Source organism: Arctopsyche grandis, chromosome 1 (assembly GCF_051622035.1).
Source record: "Arctopsyche grandis isolate Sample6627 chromosome 1, ASM5162203v2, whole genome shotgun sequence".
Classification (NCBI taxonomy): Eukaryota; Metazoa; Arthropoda; class Insecta; order Trichoptera; family Hydropsychidae; genus Arctopsyche; species Arctopsyche grandis.
Genome location: NC_135355.1, coordinates 28,671,536 through 28,693,301, shown reverse-complemented (window position 1 = coordinate 28,693,301; position 21,766 = coordinate 28,671,536). Strand labels below are relative to the sequence as shown.

The 21,766-nt window shown below is 31.7% G+C and overlaps 1 protein-coding gene across 2 annotated transcripts in view; it reads right to left on the bottom strand.

Moving 5' to 3' along the window:
- Nucleotides 1–21,766, bottom strand: part of AstC-R2 (Allatostatin C receptor 2) — a 92,403-nt gene that overhangs the window by 50,443 nt on the left and 20,194 nt on the right. For both annotated transcript variants that reach the window (XM_077427848.1, XM_077427856.1), the window contains exon 3: nucleotides 14,914–14,974. The gene's annotated coding sequence lies outside the window, so the exon portion shown is untranslated. The remainder of the gene's footprint in view (nucleotides 1–14,913; nucleotides 14,975–21,766) is intronic.

Below are 21,766 nucleotides of genomic sequence, written 5' to 3'. Positions count from 1 at the left end.
TATTGCAGTGGTTCTTAACCGGTGCACCGCAAGCTTGTAGCAAGAGCACCGCGAAAAATATGGTAAAAATAGAAAAATCTGCGAAATAACGAAAACCGAAAAAGTCATGAAAGATTAAATACTCCGTCAATGGTATGTTCATTCAAAGGATTTGTTATTCTTGCAAAGACAAGAAACTCTAATATTATATCTACGCAATGTTTTTTACATAGAGAATCTCTAGTTTCGAAAACATTACCAGCAGCACTAAAACCTGTACTAGATCAAGTTGTAAATATGGTAAATTTCATCAAATCAAGACCTTTACAAATAAGCATTTTAAAAAAAGTTTTGCTTTTCTATGGAAGCTACATATGTATGTAAGTACGAAGAATTGAGAGTAGCTATTCAAATATTCAACTTCATATTTCTGAAATTTGCAAAATCCGACAAGCTCAGGTATCACATTAATTGATTTTTACATCAAATAAATTCCATTTTGTAAAGGGTAATTTTAGTTACAGTTTTTCCGTATCTTTATCTCTCTATATATATTTTCTTTAGTGACTTTTTTCTTTAACTGTTATGTAATTTATTTAATTTGTAATAAAAATTATGTCCGCATATTTGTTTTTGACCGTTTAATTCAGGTTCACCGCCATTTTTTTCATGATAAAAAGTGCACTGTGACTTCAAAACGGTTAAGAACCACTGCTATGCTATATTGTATCCATTCAATATTAAAAAGTAAATCCAAGTATTCTATCTATGTGAATTTTATATCATGTGATTTTTGCAGAATATATTCTACGCATTGAATAAAAGTCACTGCTATCGGCATTGAATAAAATTCTCTAGACTTTCTATATATATTTCATAAAATGGGGAGGTGAAACATTTTCCGATATTATTCAACATATTGCAAATTTTTCAAAGACATTGTAAACGATACTCTGTAGGAGAACGTCACAAAAAATTGAGACGTACAAGTATCGATATTTATTAAGTATTAAAATTATATATTTTTGAAACTATTTCAATTTAATATTATAGTTCGAACAAAAGCAATTTAGCACCGTTCACTAGTAGAACTCGGCAAAACTTATTACATTATTCGCATAACAAACTAGAACAATACTTGTATGTTATAAAGCGCGTCGCACTTCCTGCACGTTTAAACAAACATTTTGCAATTGGCTTTGTTTGTTTTAAAATTTAACTTCTGAAGTCTCAACTGTGCTTTTAGCATACAAGTCGATTATGTGCAGTTCACTTCTTATATTCACTGGAGATGTACCTACATACATATGTACATACTAGATAGATACGAGATCGACGAAGTTCACCGCCATCGTCCTTTGCTAATCTCATCTGACACGTACGAGTAGGTGTGAAATTGGGATTTTCACCATCATTATGTCCTGTCAACGTCAGCCGAGGTTGGGAAATCTTCATCGCCGTAAAAAAACTTGCTCCACTAATGTCCACCCCGAAAGGGACTTGTATTCAACTGTTGACTAACTAGGTTAATCCACTTATCCGAAGATCCAACTTCAACACTAATGACCAACCCTATTCCTATGTCACTTTGGCAAAGATTTATAATATAATACGTAAATAAATTAATGATATTATTTGTAATTTCAATGTTATGTATTATATGTGCACAGTATCCAATTACGTCTTCGTTCGTTCTACAAATTACATAATGGATTCTGCGCTTGTTATGATCCTTTTATGAATATACGGAATTGTAAACATAATTAAATTTTGAATAATATTATGAAAGAGTCGAGTTTATGTATTATCATTATTATAACTGCTTAAAATTTTACATCATATTAACAATATATTAACAATGAATACAAAGATTTTAAAAATCATACTATGCATAATATATTGTTCGTTTCAAAAACATTTCCATGAAAATTTTAATGAACAGAATATAATTCTATAAATTTCGCGTTAATTATATTTATTATTTATTATTTTTTGATTTTCAGGTAAACCCCATTGCGCCTTCCTGGCCAATTACAAACAATACAGCATTTTTTATTATATAAGTCGCTAAAATAAGAGACACTGACTTAAACTCGATAATTAACGAGACATCTATGAATTGTACATACATGCATTTGTAATATTTACATTAATCATACTCAAATAGTGGTGACATAGTGGGTAGGAAGGATTTTTAGCCAATTTTTAATCGGGAATCGTTTAAACAATGAATTCAGAGAAAATTGGCAAACTCTGATAGGAAACGATCGACCTGGAGTCACAAATATCCAGGTCTGAACAGCAGCATTACAGATATACTCAGAAAAATTATTTTCAATCGAGGTCAGCTCAAGGGATCGAACCCGGCGCCTCTCAGTGCTAAGCAGAAGCTTAACGACTGAGCCACGCTGCTGGCTATTATAAATATGAATTCTAAATTTCAACTTCTTATTTTAGAAAGTAAATCAAATGAAACGTGAAGTACATTTAGAAATAAGTATAACTAAATTCTAAATAAAGTGCAAATTCGTTGCTTCAGATTGATTGATATATCATACATATACCATTTGAAATTTAGAAAACCGATATGCTCAGGAAAGTTATTTAAGTTCGTCCTATCGTGAAAGTATCGAATACAAGCAAATACAATTTTGTGTATCTGTTGTAAAGTAAATACTTTCAATATATGAAGATACTTTTTCGATTTGAAAAAAAAACAACATTTATTTCCAAAATCTTTTTTTGCATTATATTTATATGTAAATACGAGTATTTATTTTTTCATATTATCTATGTATTTATCAGATGGAAGATTTTCGCATTGAGTCATTGCATGTAAATAAATATTATATTTTTCGAAATAAGAAAAACTACATTTCACGGGCAAATCGTTACGACCTCGGTTTCATTTCCGGATCGACAGTCTTCAATGAGTATTTTCCGGGCTGATGACTCTTCAATACCAGAAAGCTCAGATATTTCATTTCCAAGTTTCACGTCACATGCTTTATTCGTCGACTGTTGATCCATTGTTTCCTCTGTTTTTATTTATTTATTGTATTTTATCTCACCCAATAAAGACGCAAAAGTCTCAAAGTCTTTCCGAAAACTCTTTTCTCGAAGAAAGAAAGTGATTTGTAAATAAATGCCTATTGCGTATCGAATAGCACTGGATTACGTGTATCAGCGCGTTAAAATGAGCATATTTCATAATATAAAATAATGCAAAAAATATGAGATTTTTCTAGTTTTCGTCTGGTTAAGAAAATTTCTCGTAGAATGTCAACTATTCTTAATTCGGTAAATTTTCTAATGATTGCATAAATTCGTGCTCATTTACCGTTCAAAAAGCGTTAACTGATTTGTGAAAATCGGGCACTAATAATCCAATATATACACATTAAAATTAAATGATCCCAAAATATTGAAATAGTTATTGGAATTTGGACCATTTTCAGATAATCTTTTAGCATTGTTTCTGTATGTTGATTACTTTCACTACCCACTTCTTCTTCTAATACCAAATCCATATTCGGACGTAGGCGACTACCATGGGCAGACATCGTTTATGGCCCGTGCGAATTCTTCCCTATCATGGGCTAGCCGAAATAACTTTTCGAGACCGAGTCCCATCTATGACCTGATGTTCCGGAGCCAAGAGAGCTTCTTTCTCCTAAACCACCGTTTGCCTTCTATTTTCCCTTCTACGATTGCTATTAGAAGGCGATATTTGGGGCCGCAAATAATGTGGCCAAAGTATTCCATCTTACGGCGCTTCACCGTGTCAAGAAGCTCTCTCTTTTTATGAAGAAGCTGGAGGACTGTTTCGTTTCTTACATGCTTCTTCCACGAGGTCTTTAGCATCTTCCGTTAACACCACATTTCAAAGGACTCTATCCTGTTCATGGATGCCAGCGTCCATGTTTCATAACAGCGTCCAAGTTTCGCATCCGTACAGCAACACCAACCAAACATAGGAGTGCAGGACTCTTAAGCGCAATTTCATAGACAACCTTCGACAACACAAAACATTTTTCATGTTGCCGAAGATATTTCTTGCTATTTCGATCCTTCTTCTTATCTCCATTTCGTAACTGACGTCCGTATTGATCATTGCTCCTAGGCATTTGTATTGTTCGACCTGTTCAATCATTTTTCCGCGCACACTCAGGTTTAATGGATCCGTCTTTTCTTTACATATGACCATTGATTTTGTCTTGTTGATATTAATAGACAGACCCCATTTTTGACATGAATGATCAATTGCGATCAATAGCGATTGCAGGTCTTCGGCACTCTCAGTCAATATTGCCGTATCATCAGCGAAACGGATATATATTTTTTTATAATTTCTCTGCCTATTTTTAATCCTATTCGACTATCGACTGCCTGGTTGAACACCATTTTCGAATACAGATTAAAGAGCATGGGCGACAATACACATCCCTGCCGTACCCCTCGACTAATTTCTACTTTTTCGGTTTCCAAGTCTTCAACCTTCACGACAGCAGATTGGTTCCAATATAGGTTCTTCAAAAGGGCGATATCCTTTGCATCTATACCAGTTTGGTTTAGTGCATGGATTAATTTGTCATGTTCCACTATATCAAATGCCTTTTCAAAGTCGATGAAACCGACGTATATCCTCTTTTTGAAATCTTAAAATTAATTCTTAAATATGAAAAAAAAGGTAAACACTACCTACCTACTACCTACATATAAACAATATAAAACACCAATAGAAAAAATAGATAATTAAATAAATTTTCAATATATGGTGGTAGATTCTCTGTCAAGAGGAAACATTGGTAGCAATTAGTATACATATTAGCTAGCAGTATAACTCAGTGGTTGCGTTTATGTTTAGCACCAAGAGATTATTGGGTTCGATCCCGGGCTAATCTTTAATATACTGCTGGTTAGACTTGGATGATTGTAAGTCCAAGTCTAACCAGCAGTTTCTTATCAGAGTTTGCCAGTTTTATTTGATCATTGTTGAAATGGTTCCTTAAAATTGGCAAAAAAATTATCCTACCTTCTGTCACAAATCTTCTGTCTCAATATATGTATGTACAATTTGTAAAAAAATCCATAGATGTCTCAATTAATTAATTTTGTGTTCTTCAGCTTCTCAAAATACAGTGATTTATGTAATAAAAATGCTGCATTGTTTGTAATTAATTACACTGAGCAACAAAAAAAAATACTAGAGCGGAGACTAGCCAATCTTTACTAAGTTTGACCCACTAAATTCGATATATGATATTGATTTTTGTTGGTGGGTGATCGTTTACGAGATATGAGCATTTAAAAAAATCCGCGATTTTTACAGTTTTTTAGCTTTTGCGGTCTTTAACTCAAAATTTAGGATTGTTACGCTCAAAGTGAGTATTGGAATCAATAGTCACAGATTTTTCCTATTAATTTTTATATTTTATTGCTTTAAAATACTTCTAATTAATTGTCTAGCGATTTTTAAAAGTCAAAAATATATTTTTTTTTCCGTGCTATTTTGCGTTTATTTGCCCACTTTTTTATTTCACCACGTTTATAAGGATTGGTTATATACTAAATATACTAAAAAAACTTATATGCTACCCTTTGACATATAAATTGATCGAAAGAGCTATTGGTCCCTCTGAAACCGAGTCTTTCACTTAATCTGCCGTAATCAATCTCAATTATATCGTACGCTTTTTGACACGTCCCTTTCGGACGATGACGCTAATGTTTGTTTTCGCAATACATATTGTCATAGTGTATTGTAAAATTCAGTGAAAAACATAAAACATACCTTCGAGATCGGCACGATTGGGTGTGTTTACGAGAACATGCATACATATATATCGGGCGAGAATCGGATGCGAATATTTTACAGTCTGAAAAGGAAGTGAGGGTGCGAAAAAAAAGCGTTATCATTACTCAGTATCACCCGTTTATCCGGAGTCGATGGTATTCGCAACATCCGTTATAAATTATTCGTTCGCGCACGATAAATTCACTCTAAATCGACCGCCTCCACTATTTTTCAACCGAAGATTCGAATATCTCAAGGGCTTGTTCCTTTACTCTTATCATCGATCGGCTAGGGCTCGATTCACAATCGCGAATGTCGAATTTCAGTCGATGTTGTTTGTAGAGGATGTGCTTACTTATCGGGGTGAATTCAAATTCTACGGACATCGAGTGTATATAAGTTGACATTGAGGTGTCGAATGTAAGGTTTCTAATTCAGTAACTTCCGAAGAAAATATGTGACGTTTTCTAAAATTTTTGGGAAAACCTTATTTTTGTTTATTTCGAGCCGTTATATTTGAAAATGGCATAAGTCCACTTTCATTCATTTCGAGAAATATTTTGCAAAACAATAAATATACGTTTTGCGTTTAACAATATTTAAAAATACTGGTGGTACGTTTATTTTGCTTTCCCGAAATTCTGGACATATCGAATTAAAATAAGTGATAACAATTTGTGAATAAGCCAAACAGAAGTATTGTTTTTGGGACTGAAATTTGGACTTCGACCACTTTCAAATATAACGGTTCATTTAATTGTTATAATAAATAGTAATTAGGGTCAATTTATAAACGGGCAGTGATTATTACAATAAGTGTTTAGATTTATTATATTGATTTATTTTTTATTTAAGAATCAGTACTGAAATAAATTATTGTCAGTTGGTTCGTAATTTGATATATGAAGTTCTAATTGTGCTATTTATTACCCACATAATTTTAATTTTTCATATATTTCCTAATTGTATAGAATGCACATTTTGATGAACCTACATTTTAAAAGCATTTATTGATTAAATTCATAAATAAACTAACTAAAAAAAACTGACCAATTAATTTAAAAAGTTTCATAACGAGTTATTCGAGTTATATAGCATCTCAATTTTCACTGATTTGTATAAATGCTTCAAATTTATCCATAGATGTCACTGCACATAGATATTAATCTTTGTTTGTATTTGTCTTGTATAATACTTACAATGCTTTTGTACAATGTTTGACCTTAGATGCCGTATTTAATGAAAATATATAATTAATAATTATGTATATAAATTAATAATTCTTAATCTGTATAGCACACTCGTCGCATTGGAGCAATCTGTTAACACGAGTATGCATGATTGATTGAATAAAAATAAAAGTAGATAAATTTATGTACGTACAATATTTTTACGAGCTTTTTATTATCTTCACTCTGTTAGTTCAGTGATATTCCTGCCGGTCAAAACATTTTGATCTGATTTTGAATCACTTCCACTCTTCAGTTTTGATATTTTACCGACATAAGTGGATAGCTAACATTGAAGTAAGCTAATATCTCCAACATGAAGCTCGAAAAAAAATTACATCGAAATCTTGAAGATCAGATGGAAGCGATGACAGCCAGCTATCGTAACGCGGCTTTCTACTGCCCCTTCCAATTTTATTCCATACCCGATGGGAGATGGATGGGGGGGGGGGCAATGCATAATGAAAGAAATAAATAACATAATAAATAATAAGTAGAATATTATATAGCGTAGATATGTACATATTGGAGCGCTGTGCATGCTAGCGGCAATAGCCTCTGTTGTGGTCCATGTATCAATGCCTTTCCGAAAGCACTTGTTGAAATATAAATGGGCATAACACTATTTGATATATATACATATATTGCTTTCATTAAAGTTTTGCACATATAAAAAGTAATATTTGTTTCATAGAAGTAAAAAAAAGGTTCACTTTTGGGAATCGAACCGAAGCGTATATGTATGTACATATGTATAGGTACATACATATATATAAACGGAAAATTGTGTTCGGACGACTTTCGAGAAAACAAGTATTGGGATCTAGGATGTCCAAACTTTCGACAGAAACTTATTTAAAGGGGTAAGGTTTGGAGTAGAGAGTCGTCAAAGTCTACAATCCGTGAAAATGTTCGAAAGTCTCCTTCGCTTTTTATCAGGTAAATGTAAATGTATACACGCGCTTGGCTCGACTTTACAAATTAGATTTGCATGAAAGTTCAACTTGTACGAATAGTGGATAAAATACTGCGACTCTGCGACAAAAGTTAACCAGATTTACGGACTCGTGTTCTTACGAACGTCATGGTTTTAAGATAATACGGAAATTAAATAAACAGGGGACCAAAGTAATGCCTGTATATTTGTGAACAACGCACACGTAAACTAATCTGGGTAGGATAGGAAATGTTTTCTTTTTCTAGTAATTTAATGGAATCTGTCAGTTTTATTGTCCTAAAAATATAATGATTAAATTGATTTAACCTTATCCTTCTTACATATAAACTCATTGAAATAATATATTCAACTTAAGCTTTAATTGTTTAAATGCCCAATTACTCCAAAATAAAATTATACCTATATATACATATTTATTTATTTAAGAATATACATATGTAGGACAAATAATATACATTTCCGGTAATAAAGAAAAAGAAATAGAGACATTTATGAAATGAATGTCGTTTTTAAATCAAAAATGCCATTTTCCACCAAAAACAGGTCTTCGATCAATCTGTTCTGCCAGTGATGACATATAGTTGGAAACTTGGACATTAAACGTGAAGATGCTACACAAAGCCCAATGCATTCAAAGATATATAGAACGCTGTATGCTTGGCGTAACGGGGAAAGACCGGAAACGGAATACATGGCTAAGAAGTATGACGAGGTAAGTGAATTTAGTGGATAGAGGGAAATGACAATCACATGGATGAAAGATGGAACAAAAGTGTGTTGGAATGCTACCCGAGAGAAAGTAAAAGGGTGAAAGGAAGATAGTAGGGAATATGGGTAAACGAGGTTGTGTGGAAAAAAAACGAGGAAATTGTGTGGAGTGAGATAGATTAGAGTTGCGCAAGACAGAGACGAGTGGAAGCGTGTTGAAGAGGTCTTTATTCATTTATAGATGTTGAATGACTGTAGATAATGATGATGGCTTGGAAAAAGGGTTTGTTAACACATAAATTATGCATTATAAAAATACGAAATATCAAAAATTAAAAAAAAACAAATAAAAAAACCGAAAAGAAATATAAAGAACTCAAAAAATAGAAGAAAAAATAAACAATAAAAAAAGAAGAGAAAATACAAAAACCCATTTGTTTTAAGGAAATCATCAAGTTTATTTTTAATAAGGTTAAAATACTAGAAGTTTTCATTCATTAGATAGGCTATTACAAATTTTAACCACCCCTTTTTGAAAAAAAGGATTTTATAATTATTTTGAAGTAAATATCTTTTTTAAGTCTGGAAGTATAACCTCTGATATGAGTGTTATTGTTTAATGTAAGGAGGTTTATCATAGGACAATTGCAATGGTAATTTATAATTTTTTGAAATTCAATTAGATCACCTCTCATTGTTATCGTCTCCAAAGTGGAAAGATTCATTATTTCAATCTCATATCATATGAAAGTGATTTAAGTTCGGAAGGCATTTTTGTAAATCTTCGTTGAATCTTTTCTAAACATAGAAAGTCTATTTTACAATGAGGGTTCCAAATGGAATAAGCAAATCCTAGTTTTGGTTTCATATACATATGTAGGTTTTATATATTTTGGCTAAAAGCTTAGAATTGAGACAAATAAAAAAAATAATAATAAAATATAGAAAATAATAACAAGTTTTAATCATTTAATTTAAATGAGTTGACCATTTTAAATCGCAAGTGGGAACAACTCCAAGATCGTACATCGTATTTAATAATTGTCTAATGCGTGCGTTCGTATGTATGTACGTAGTGCTGTTAACACATGCTCCGTCTCTTTTTCTCCTCTTGGAATCGTATATCATGCATAGTGTGAGCTTTGCGCATGACACTGTACGAAGTTCTCACTCACCATGTTCCGTCTCTCTTTCTCCCCTTCGAATCATGGAAAGAGAAAATTGTATTTTTAATTTATGTTTTTTTATGTCAGCCGATCAAATGGAGTGCACAAGTATGTGCATACAGGCCACTAGTATATACATAAGTTAATTATTATTTTAAGTTGTACTGGTAAATATTTTATTTATATAAATACATACATATACTTTATATATACATATATTTTATACATATGTATATACATACATACATACATATATTGTACATATGTATATTGTATCGGAAAATGTTATTCTATGGAAAAATATATTTGTTGTGCCTTTAATACGTAACATAAACCAGAGAAGGGATAGAATGAGTTGACGTATTTTATCTCCCAGGAAATTTTTAAAACTTGTCGCGACGTAGACTTAATTAGGATAAACACTGACCCAGAAGGGAATTGGTAGGCTGAAAAAATACAGAAAAAAAAACGTTGGGAGCAGCAGGATTTCCAGTGGTCAAAGGCCAAGAGTTCGAGGAAAAAACGGCCGGACAAATCCTGGTGGGATTTCAAGGATCGAAATCCGGACGGCGGCCAGTAACGCCGATATACGACGACTTCTCGACGATTTTCCTCGTGAAAATTGGAAAATGCTGCGCACCACATACGTAAACACAAACACAACATGCGAATGTGCGCGCATGTGAATTGCCGTTGTAAAATTAGATTATTTCTGTGAGTAAATGTTTGACGTGGAACGAAGCGAAATCTGCAAAAGGGTCCTGTCGTTAGAGGAATCGTCTTAAAATCTTTCCATTGAAAGAAAAAGTGATGTAATGTAATGGACATGGGGGTGGAGGGGATGGGAAAGCGACCTTTTGTTAGATAAAGGGATGAAGATCTTGATAGGTTCGCATTGGGAAAGGTTGTTAATATGTGCTAGTACAATATAAAAGAATGTTGATAGTAATAACATTAGATTTCATTCGTGTTTAAAAAGGAAAAATAAAAGGATAATGCTTTTTTTTGTCCACGCAATATCTTCATGTTTATTACGCCTATTCATACCTATAAAAAGAGAATAACAATACCGTATTCATTATACCTTGATGTATAAATTTCTTTTAAAAATAATTCTAACTAAACTTTAACTAAACGAAAGTCTAGTTGAATTTTTGAGACTTTATTTATTTATTTGAGGCTATAATATCTGTATAGGCGTTATAGTATACATATATATTTATGTAGGTAAATAAACATAATGGAGTATATGATCGATTTTATGACTCGTTGGCAGGAATATCGCCTTTCTTTTGTGCGTATCGGACGACTTGCAAAGACGAAGAAAGAAAAAAAATGTGATTGTTGCGATTTTTCTTTCGCTTTTCCGCCTTTCATTCATTTTTCATTCCGCACTCAACACCTACATACATACATACACGGCAAAACTCTCATACAAAATATGTACATACTACGAACAGGCTTATTTATATATACTTATAATAATAATATATTCGTTTCGTCTATATCGAACACGTAAATGGTGTGGCCGAAGATTTATCACCGGGAATTTTCCATAATTCCAGTACGTTACGTACTTTATTCACAAACGAAGTTAACTTTGGATGTGCGAACAAAGCGTGCGGATATTTTCTCCCGCGTTTGATGGAAAAAACGTCCCGATGAATGGCGTCGAACCTTTTACGGTCGACGACACTGTTATTTCGCGCAGATTGATAACGGTCGCTTTTTAAATGCGCCAAAAGTGTCCCTTTGCTCGAGAGTAAGGTGTCCTCGTTCGGATGAATGATTTTCTCGGTTCGATTTAGTACCGAGTCGCCGTGGGGGTCGTGAGCGGGTTGAATCAAGTGTCATGGTGTTAACGATGCGTTTTTGATATTCTCGAACCGTTAAATGTTGTGTGACACACAAAGAAAAAATGGTATAGGTAAAAAAAGGTGTGGTTTTGACATTATTGTGAATATTTAAAAGGAAATTTGGCGATATATCGTCATCGTTTTCAATAGCTATGAAATGCTTTATAAAAAAATACGAAGACGATACTGTGTTAGGTTCAATACTTTGAGCTTTGATGAAAAGTGATTATTTCATGTTTTTGGTACACAAATTCAAAAATGATGGTATAAACGGATAGGATGTATTATGTTTTCTTTTATGGATAAGTTTGGATATAAAAAAATAGTAATTTAAGTTCATAAGAATGCAGGAGATCGATTCCGATTCCGGTTTTGGTTCCAGTTTCAATTGCTATTTCAGTTCTGTTTCCGGATTCTTCTTTCAGTTCCGGATGTCGATTTCTATTTCAGTTCTCCTTCCGGATTGCTGTTTCAGTTCCGAGTTCCAATTTTTATTTCAGTTCCCTGAACCGCATTTGGGTGCTATGTCGGTTTCAACTTCGGTTACGATTACGATTACGACGACAATTATTGTTGTTTATTGGTATTATTATATGTACATATAACTTTATTTGAATGCATGTATCAATTATTTTTCCTAAATCACTCGTTGAAATATCAACGGGCATAACAATCTGATATATAATTTCGAAAGAGATTTTGTAAGGTTAAATGTATGTAACTATGCAAGGTTGGGGTATTAGAATCCGTGACGTTAAATCTAATAAAAAAGTAAAAACAAATTAATACATTCAAATAAATTTAATAAAATCATTTACTATTAGATTAGCCATTTTTAAGCGGTTTATATAAGAAATACCGAGCGAAGCCGGGTAATACCACTAGTATTTAGTATATAATATTATTTGTACATACAGTGGTTTCAATCGATGAATGAGAATTTTATATTTCAATTATTTATCTAAATATATTCTAGTTTATTAAATAATGCTTTTAATAAGTACATATGTAGGTGGATAGTATAGCTGATGGGATAAAAAAATTGGTATTGAAATTTGATCACAATTTTCAACAATGCCGTTGGAAAATTTTATGAAAGTATTTACTGGAAATATGTACATAAAATTAATTGAATTAATTTTCGACACATCATATACACATGTACACTTAAAATCAGTTTTAAACAGAAATTTCGGAATCTAAATATGAAATTTGATCTAAAGGGGCGTCAACTGTGCTACATGGAAGTCAAAACTTTGATATTTTACAATATGATATGCGCAAATACAAATTATTTTAATATTTTGAGAGGCGTATAATGCGTATAACTTATTCAAATAGCATTTAGGATAATTTTACCACCGATTTTGATTGATTCGAATGTAAAATATATACCTACGTAAATGTAGATTTATCAATGTCAATAAAAGTGATACAAAACGTATGTAGATATGTATTTTATAGTGTGTAAAAAGTACGAGAGTACTTTTAGGAAAGCAAATATTGCCACATACATTATATTAACGAAATTATCGATCACTTTAATACGTATTCTCCATGCATTGAAATGAAACGATATTACTGCGATAGCAGAAGATTCGAATTCAAAATAGTATATCGCCCAGTCACATCCATTTCATTCAAGCTTTAGCGACACAATGAACAAAACATTTCCATTTGGCCTCCGTTTCATTGAAATTTCTGTAATTATTCAAAACGGGTTTATTTCCATTCTAAGGTGTCGCGTCGCGCTTTGTTGTCCGCTCGGCTTAAGCGACGAAGTTATACGTTCGCGTTGCTTGTGTCGACAAGCTTAAGTGAAAAGTTTATCGAACTACTTAGTCACCGACAGTAAGTCATAAAATTGACGACGTATTTGTCTTTCGCCAATTAAGACCACCGACAGTTATAATATCGAATCGAGGCTGTATGACGTGTCAAGTGTTTAATCAACGGCTCTGAGCCATGTGACCGGAATATGGGGCACGCCAAGCTTCCAAGGAGCCACAAGTAAAAAGCCATAGTAAATTATGAGTGGATAAGATTTCATTGCCCTAATAAAATATTATTGATCGTAAACAAACAATTTTTTATATCAATCACGATCAAAGAAGTTTTGGATAACTGACGGATTTAAAATTCGTCGAAACGGGTTAAATTGAGAATGTTAAACGGAAAAAATTATATATGTATATCAATATATATATATATATATATATATATATATATATATATATATATATATATATATATATATATATATATATATATATATATATATATATATATACATATATATTGCTTTTAAATTATGAAAATTTAAAATCTTTTTTTGATTTTCGTATCGTACTTCAGTTCCTTTTGATAGGTCTTCCAGATCGGAAGGTGTACACAACACAAAAAAAAAATAGTGTGGCCAGAACACTATCCCAATAAACATGTTTCAATAGAAAATACTCAATACAAAATATTATTAACAGTGGGAAAAAATCCCAAGTGAAAAAACGTACTTTTGACTTTTGATTTGAACTGGATGACTACAGAGAGATTTGAAAACTAAAAAGTACTAAAAATGAAAGATAAAATACCCGACTATAGATTTCAATATTCATTTTGAACAGAAAGTTGACAGATTTTGAGACATCGACCGAACAACACCAAGATATAGAAAAATCGCACGATTTAAAAAAACACATATATCTCCGAATCTCGAGCCAATCGACATTTTTTATTACAATATTCGTTTTTACTGGGCATAGATCTATAAAAAAAAGTCATATCTCGTATATGAACCATTTTTTGTGTCGAACAGTGTAATTAATAATTCTTAATCTGTATAGCACATTGGTCGCGTTGAACCAATCTGTTAGACGAGTGTGCATGATTCAATAAAATAAAAATAAAAATAAATAAATTTATTTATGTATACAATTTTTGCAAGCTTTTTATGATAACTTCACTCTGTTAGTTCAATGACATTTCTGCCGTCGAAAAATTGTGAACCACTTTTATTCTTCAGATCGCTTTGATATCTTACCGACATACTCGTTGAAAGTAACATTGAAGTAAGCTTATGTCTCCGACATCAAGCTAGAGGAATTTAATCACTAACCAACTCATTAAAAATTAAATTGGAATATTATATAGTAAATATAGTAAATTAAATTATATGTATGTATGTATGTATGTATAAAAAAATAAAGTATAAAGTAAAGCTCACCGTTTTTCCGACGCTTTCGTCCCTGTGCAAATAGAAGCTCACGAATTCATCATATTTTTATCTGAAAAAAGAAATGTATAAGTTATTGAAATCATGTAAATGTGACTCTTCAAAATCAATTTACACCGGACGACCCAATTTAGATTCGGCCAATGGGGACTTTTCGAGCCTCTTAACCCTGGATGTGCCGATTAATTCGACTCCATGAAAGGATTTCATCAGTGGTCTATAATAATTGAATATTTGATTTATGTTAAAATTTCACACTCAAGAAAATCTAAATACATATACATACATATAATATATGTACATATAAAATTCATCAATGCGTAAAACTTGTATGCATATCGAGTATGTATGCATATCGAGCAGAAGACTGACTATAATATCGCGCGATAAGGTTGAAGCGGGTATTTTTCAAAGGTAAACTTTCCGAGAAATAATTAAGTGCATTTCAGAGCCAATGTAGCGTGCGCGGAATGCATAAAATTGCATGAAAATTGGTCTCGACGAAGAGTGCATATCAGTCAAAACGAAACCGAACGTCAAAAAGGAGACGCACTCGTTCGTTCAACCCCATTTTTCACTTTGCGGAATTTTCTTTCAGTGTCTTGTCTAGTCTCTAATGCGTCTGGAAAACCTAAAATATTTATTAAATCGCCGAAAAGTAATCTTCAGGATTCCGATACTACGCGATTTGTCTAGTAAGATATTTGAAACTAATAAAAACATACGAGCTAGAAAAAAATGAGTATTTGTTATTTTTAGTAAATCTAAAATATAGTTTTGAAAAAGACTTTGTATGTTTTTTTGGTTCGTAAAATCCGTGACGTCATCGAACAAATGAATATTCAAATAAATTTAAATAAAATAAAACTATTCAAATAAATTTATTAGATTAGTCATGTTTAAGCGGTTTATATTAAAAATACTGAGCGAAGCCGGGTAAAACCACTAGTATATTATATGTCTGTATAATAGTATAATTTATCATACATGAGTTTCATTCAGGAACATTTCAATTGAAAAATCTTTTTAATATATATGGGGAATATATAATGAGTAGTCACTGGACCCAGAAAGTGCCGCGTATTGTTCAAAGGTTGTAAATGCATTGTTAAAGGTTTGCTGAACCTTTTTTACAAAGGATTTACAACAATGGAACTTTGGATAGCACTGTGACTATCCGGTGTCTAATAATGAGAAGAGTACTGGTCGGATGGAATGGTAACAAACAATAGGCAGGAGAAAGTTTTCTAATATAAGATTCGTGGACTGGATTCCAGAAATGAGGATGAAATGGCTGAACTACTTCGTAGAATAGAAATAGAGAGTAAGAGGTCTAGAGATAAACAAAAACAACACAAAAATCTTCATCGTTGATAGAATAGGGTCTCTCAAAAGTCCAATCATGAGAAATTCAATGATTCGACCCTAAACACTGCATTTGATTTTTAATTCCGAAAATATGTATATTTGTTCGTATGTATATCCGAAATTGTCTACATCAGCGTTTCCCAACCTCTTTTGACTCGCGTACCACTTGGTAGTACATAACGCTAAATTGTACCACCATATAAAAATGATTGTATTTCATGAAATTTGTTTTTGCAAATTTAATTATTATATATAGTAATTGCATGGTAAGGAATGTGAAGACAGGATACACGCAATATGTAGATCTGTTTTGGTAAGAAATTTTATGGAATTCAATTCAGTCAATTATAATATGTTCAAGTTTAATATACATATTTATCTAAAATCTTATCATACTTCTAATATTTATAGTAAAAATATTATTGATTGTTTTAATAAAAACTCAAAATTATAAAGTACATATAATATGTTTTCTTTTCATTAAATCTCCTTACAAAATAAATTTATTGAGATCCTGGTTCTTAGTTTTTTTTTAATTTGGTTCAAATGATGCGAGATTTACCCTTAAGTCTGGAGCTGGATTCAATCAATTTCTATATTTGTCTTACTAAAATATATGAAGAGAAAGCTCTCTCAACCAGTTCAGTGCTAGTAAACGGCGACAGAAATTTAAGCGCTATATCATAAAGCTGTTTATATTCTTCACTAATACCTAGCCAAAAATTAATAACCTTATTTATTTCGAATTCAGTTTTTAATTGCTATAATTTGAAAGTTCAATCAAGTTCTTCTTTTCCTTGGTAGCTGTCCAAAAATGTTCATTAACAAAGGGGTTTGAAATCAAATTGTTTCTAAAAGGTTTGGGGAAGCACTGCGTAAAAGACGAGCCCTATTAAATATTCAATTATTTTTTCACGTATATCCCGAGATATACGACTCTTGTTTTCAGATAAGAAATTATGTAAAGTTTCGAATACTTCAGTTTGATCATTTTCGATACATGAATTCCAAATATCTAATTTTCTAATCATATGTCGAACTGGTCTCAAGTGTCAAATTCAAGTTATTTATTTATTGGAGCGTGAACGCGGTAAATTTAAAAATGCACTCCTAAATCCATGCCGGATCTGAGGAAAATGTATCGATTACTAGATTTTCGATAATCGACTGTACATATTGACGTCAACGATGACTAATTAAGATAATTTCTATTAATTACTATTTGTTTTACCCGGCTTCACTCAGTGTTTGTAATAAAAACAGCTTAAACATGGTGAATCTAATCGTAAATATTCTTTTTTTTTATTAAATTTATTTTAATCGAAAAAAATATAATATTCAACCAATTGAATTGTCGTCATGGAAATTTTATTTTGTTTTCGAAGTTCCCAAACAAAGATACAAACTTACAAAGTCTCTTTCAAAATTATATATTAGATATAAAAAATATTTATATTTTTATGATTATAAATCATTCATTCCTGTATGTCCGCCATTACTGATTTATTTTCGCGTACCACCAACCATCAACCGCGTACCACCAAGTGGTACGCGTACCACAGGTTGGGAAACGCTGGTCTACATGTATGCAATCTGTGCCTGGAAAAATGATATGAATAATCACTTTCTGCAAAAATTCATTCACCGCAATAATGTATCAAATTGTATTATTATTTGTTTGCCCGTTTGGCAATTAATTTCCAAACATGTCACAAATCAGGAATAATTTCGCGTATGCTATATTTGATTTTTCGGTGTTGCATATATGTAGGCATATTAATATATAATATAATATGTACCTATAATACTTGAATGTGATAAGATATTTTATTATTATAATATAATACATATTTATGTTTCAATGATTATATCAAACAGACTAGGGCTATCCCTATTATTAATCGGGATGAAATTTTTAATACCCAAAACCCAAAATCGGAAGCCAGTAGTAAATTAACATTTGTTAAGAGAAATCGGCATATTGGAAATGTTTCCTTTGTCTCTTTATACATATTTGTATTTAATGAAAATTGTCAGTATTAGATTAAAATAAAGGTTTTCAAATCCACCTTTTTTAGTATGAGAATTTTTCACACCAAACACCAAAAAAATGGCGAGATCAAAATAGATATTCACCAATTGATTAAAACAAACATATGATATGTGTATATAAAGGTCCGTTTATATTATCCAGCACTGTAACGTCAACAGCTCGGCACAGCACTGCACGGAAAAGACTACTTATACTCATATTATACAGCACCGCACGTTTTCGGCACGTTCATACATATTTTGGTTGAGAACAAGGCAAAATCGGCTTACATATGCATACATTACAGAAGGCAACGATATTGTCGAAACAATATTGTCACATTATGACTTTTCTGAAAATATTCATAAGCGCATTTTCATTAGTACGATTGCATTCGCCACTATAACGTCACGTCATGCGTGAATATTTCCATAGTGGACAAAAACTGGTGTATAATATGAATAAATTGTGTCGGTTACCGCTGTTAAGTACGCCACGTACATATTACGGAACATATACAATGTGTCCATATACAATTTATTTATACCGGTTACACCATTTTTTTTACATTGTACATAAGTATTATTCAAGGCAAATTACAATCATCGATCATCAAATATTACAAATTACATAGATACATCTATGGGCATTTTTTTATAGTATTTTTAAGTATCAACGAATTATGAGATGCTGTACAATCAAATTTTGGGAGAAATAAAACAGTATTGCCAATTTGTTGTTACTATTTCCAATTAAATCAAATTACATTAACCAACTCTGATAGGAAACGGTCCACCTTGGAGTCACATATCCAAGGTCTGGCTAGCAGCATCGGATCGGGGATTAAACCTGTGATCACTGAATTGAAAGCATTATACGCTAACCACTGATCTACATATGTTGCTGATTATGTAGAATGTATTAATGAACATTTTTCGTACTGCTGTTTACGTGCGGTTGCCGATTTGAGTTGTACTGGTATAAAAAGTTAGATAAAAAGGTCAAAAGGTAAAAAGGTCACACTGTAGATAAAAAGGTTTTCTACGGAAATTAAAATATAAGAGTTGTTTTACAAATATTTGTATTTCATTCATCGTTTTCTTGTACACATGTTTGCCTCGGAATTAACAAAAGTTTTGTTTATTGTGGGTAATTTACGTAACTTCATACAGAATTTCGTACTTTTTTCGCACAACTTCGACGCAATACTGCGAATAGACTGTGTACATATGACGCCAAGCCAAATAATCATCATTGTTACAAAGTGTAATTTTTGCTCTATTCAACTTTATAAGTATTATTTCCATGTAAGAGATGATCTCGGATTTTTATGTGATTTTAAAGGCGACAGAAATAGCTATTAACCGAATGCTTGCACTACTTGAGTGGTGAGCGCTTAGAGCTACTTGAGTGGACGCATTAAGAAATAGCACAGCCTAATGATGATGTTGAATGATGAAGAGATCGTAGTAGTTCTCGTGTTTCATTCTCAGATCACTATCCCACCGCGCCCATCCCAGCCGATATTATATTTATACTGGATCGTTTTGCCGCCGACTTATCGCCCCAATATCTCACTTTTGCGAATGAAGTGCGCCAAATGGCGTACAAAAGGTCAATTTTCATCATATTGGGAGATTGGAGGTCACGTCACTCGGGTGCTATTGACATCTCGATTATGCCCGATGAGTGTCCTATACCATTTTGGGTGATTTTATTTATGTATTTCTTTCCGTTTACTTTCACGCTTCGCCTATTATGGGCGAGCGACACGATCCAGTTTTCCAATTTGTCTAGATGAAAATGATCTATGAAACTTCTGTATGTATGTACATACATACATATGTATGCAAGTATGTTTTTGAGAAAAGTGCGCGTCATTTGTGCTAAATTCTATTGCGATTTAACAGTTGTTTATAATGAAAAATGTTCTATAGAGATAAATATTTCACTGAGTTGTATTTAAAAATTATGTTTACATTAGCTGGGCACGATGAACATGATGCGTTCCTATTATTATACATACATTTGATTTAAATTGATTTCAAACAAATTTATAATGAGTATTATATATGTTACAGTGAAACTGTTATTATCAGTGAAATAATAATTTCACTGACTCAAGGAGTGAGTACGGATATAACAATAAAATTAAAAAATCACTTCTCAATATCAGTGAATTTGTAATTCACGCAACTCTAACAACCTAATCTTTAATAAATAAAACCAACCCTAACTTAACCTAACCTAACCTTTAAGAAATAAAACCAACCCTAACTTAACTTTACCTAACCCAAACATAAATAAATAAAACCAACCCGCTTTTGTTTTTGTCTGCGAATATATTTGTATCGGCACGCACTAACATCCAACCGTCAAAAATTATAATTTCACTGCTGCTATAATTTTATTGTAACATGTGTACTTTTTTATTTTTTTATAAATGAAATAAGATTTTATATGGGAATCGTATTTTAATGACGATAAATAAAATAGCGACGACCTTTATATACACACATGTATAATATTATATATGAGGCGATATAATATTATAAACCCATTTATAATATTTAGAGTGGTTGAAAATTCATTATTTTTACTATTTCATTATCAATAAATCTATGGGAAATTCATTATTTTTATTGTTTCATTATAAATAAATTTCATTATCAATAAAACTTTTCATTATTACATTATTAATAAGTTAATCTTTTTTTATTAAATTGAAATTAGAAAGGAAATTTCGAAACTGCTTTTCACAATCTATCGAGCTATTTCAGAAAATAAAATCAAACACCATTCCAATTAACTTTCAATATTCTATTGATTGAAAGATTATATTTAAATAATTTTATTGTTAAAAATTTTATTAATAGATTTCATTCCCCAACCTATTTAAATTCCATTAAAATTATTAAATTCGATTTTTCGACATTTCATTCGATTGTCTGTGAAAAATCAGCGGATGAAAACAAAACGGTATCGAAATATATAGCAAAATAAAATATTGAATTTATATTATATTTCTTTCGCCCGCCGTCATAATTCTTTCAATTTTGTCATCGCATTTTTTTCCTACCCTTATCTTGCTTTCTTCGCTTCAACAGTATTTATTTATCATTGAGGAGCGTTATAGCTTCTATAGCAGTGATTTAATACAATATGTGTCATGAAAATCTGTGATTATTTTTTCTATCAATAGCGATTCGGAAGAAAGTGCCAGCAGAGGATCGCACACCATTCAATATTGTTTTCATCTATAATATAAGATAACGAGGGCGTATAACATGAAAATGAAATATACTTTTCTTTATGTATACATATTGCTTATTAAGACAATTTTTTCTGTATATACATATGTACATAATTTCATACATATGTACAACAAATTCCAGAAATTTTCTATTTATAATACGATAGAGAAAAGTACGATCAATGTATTTA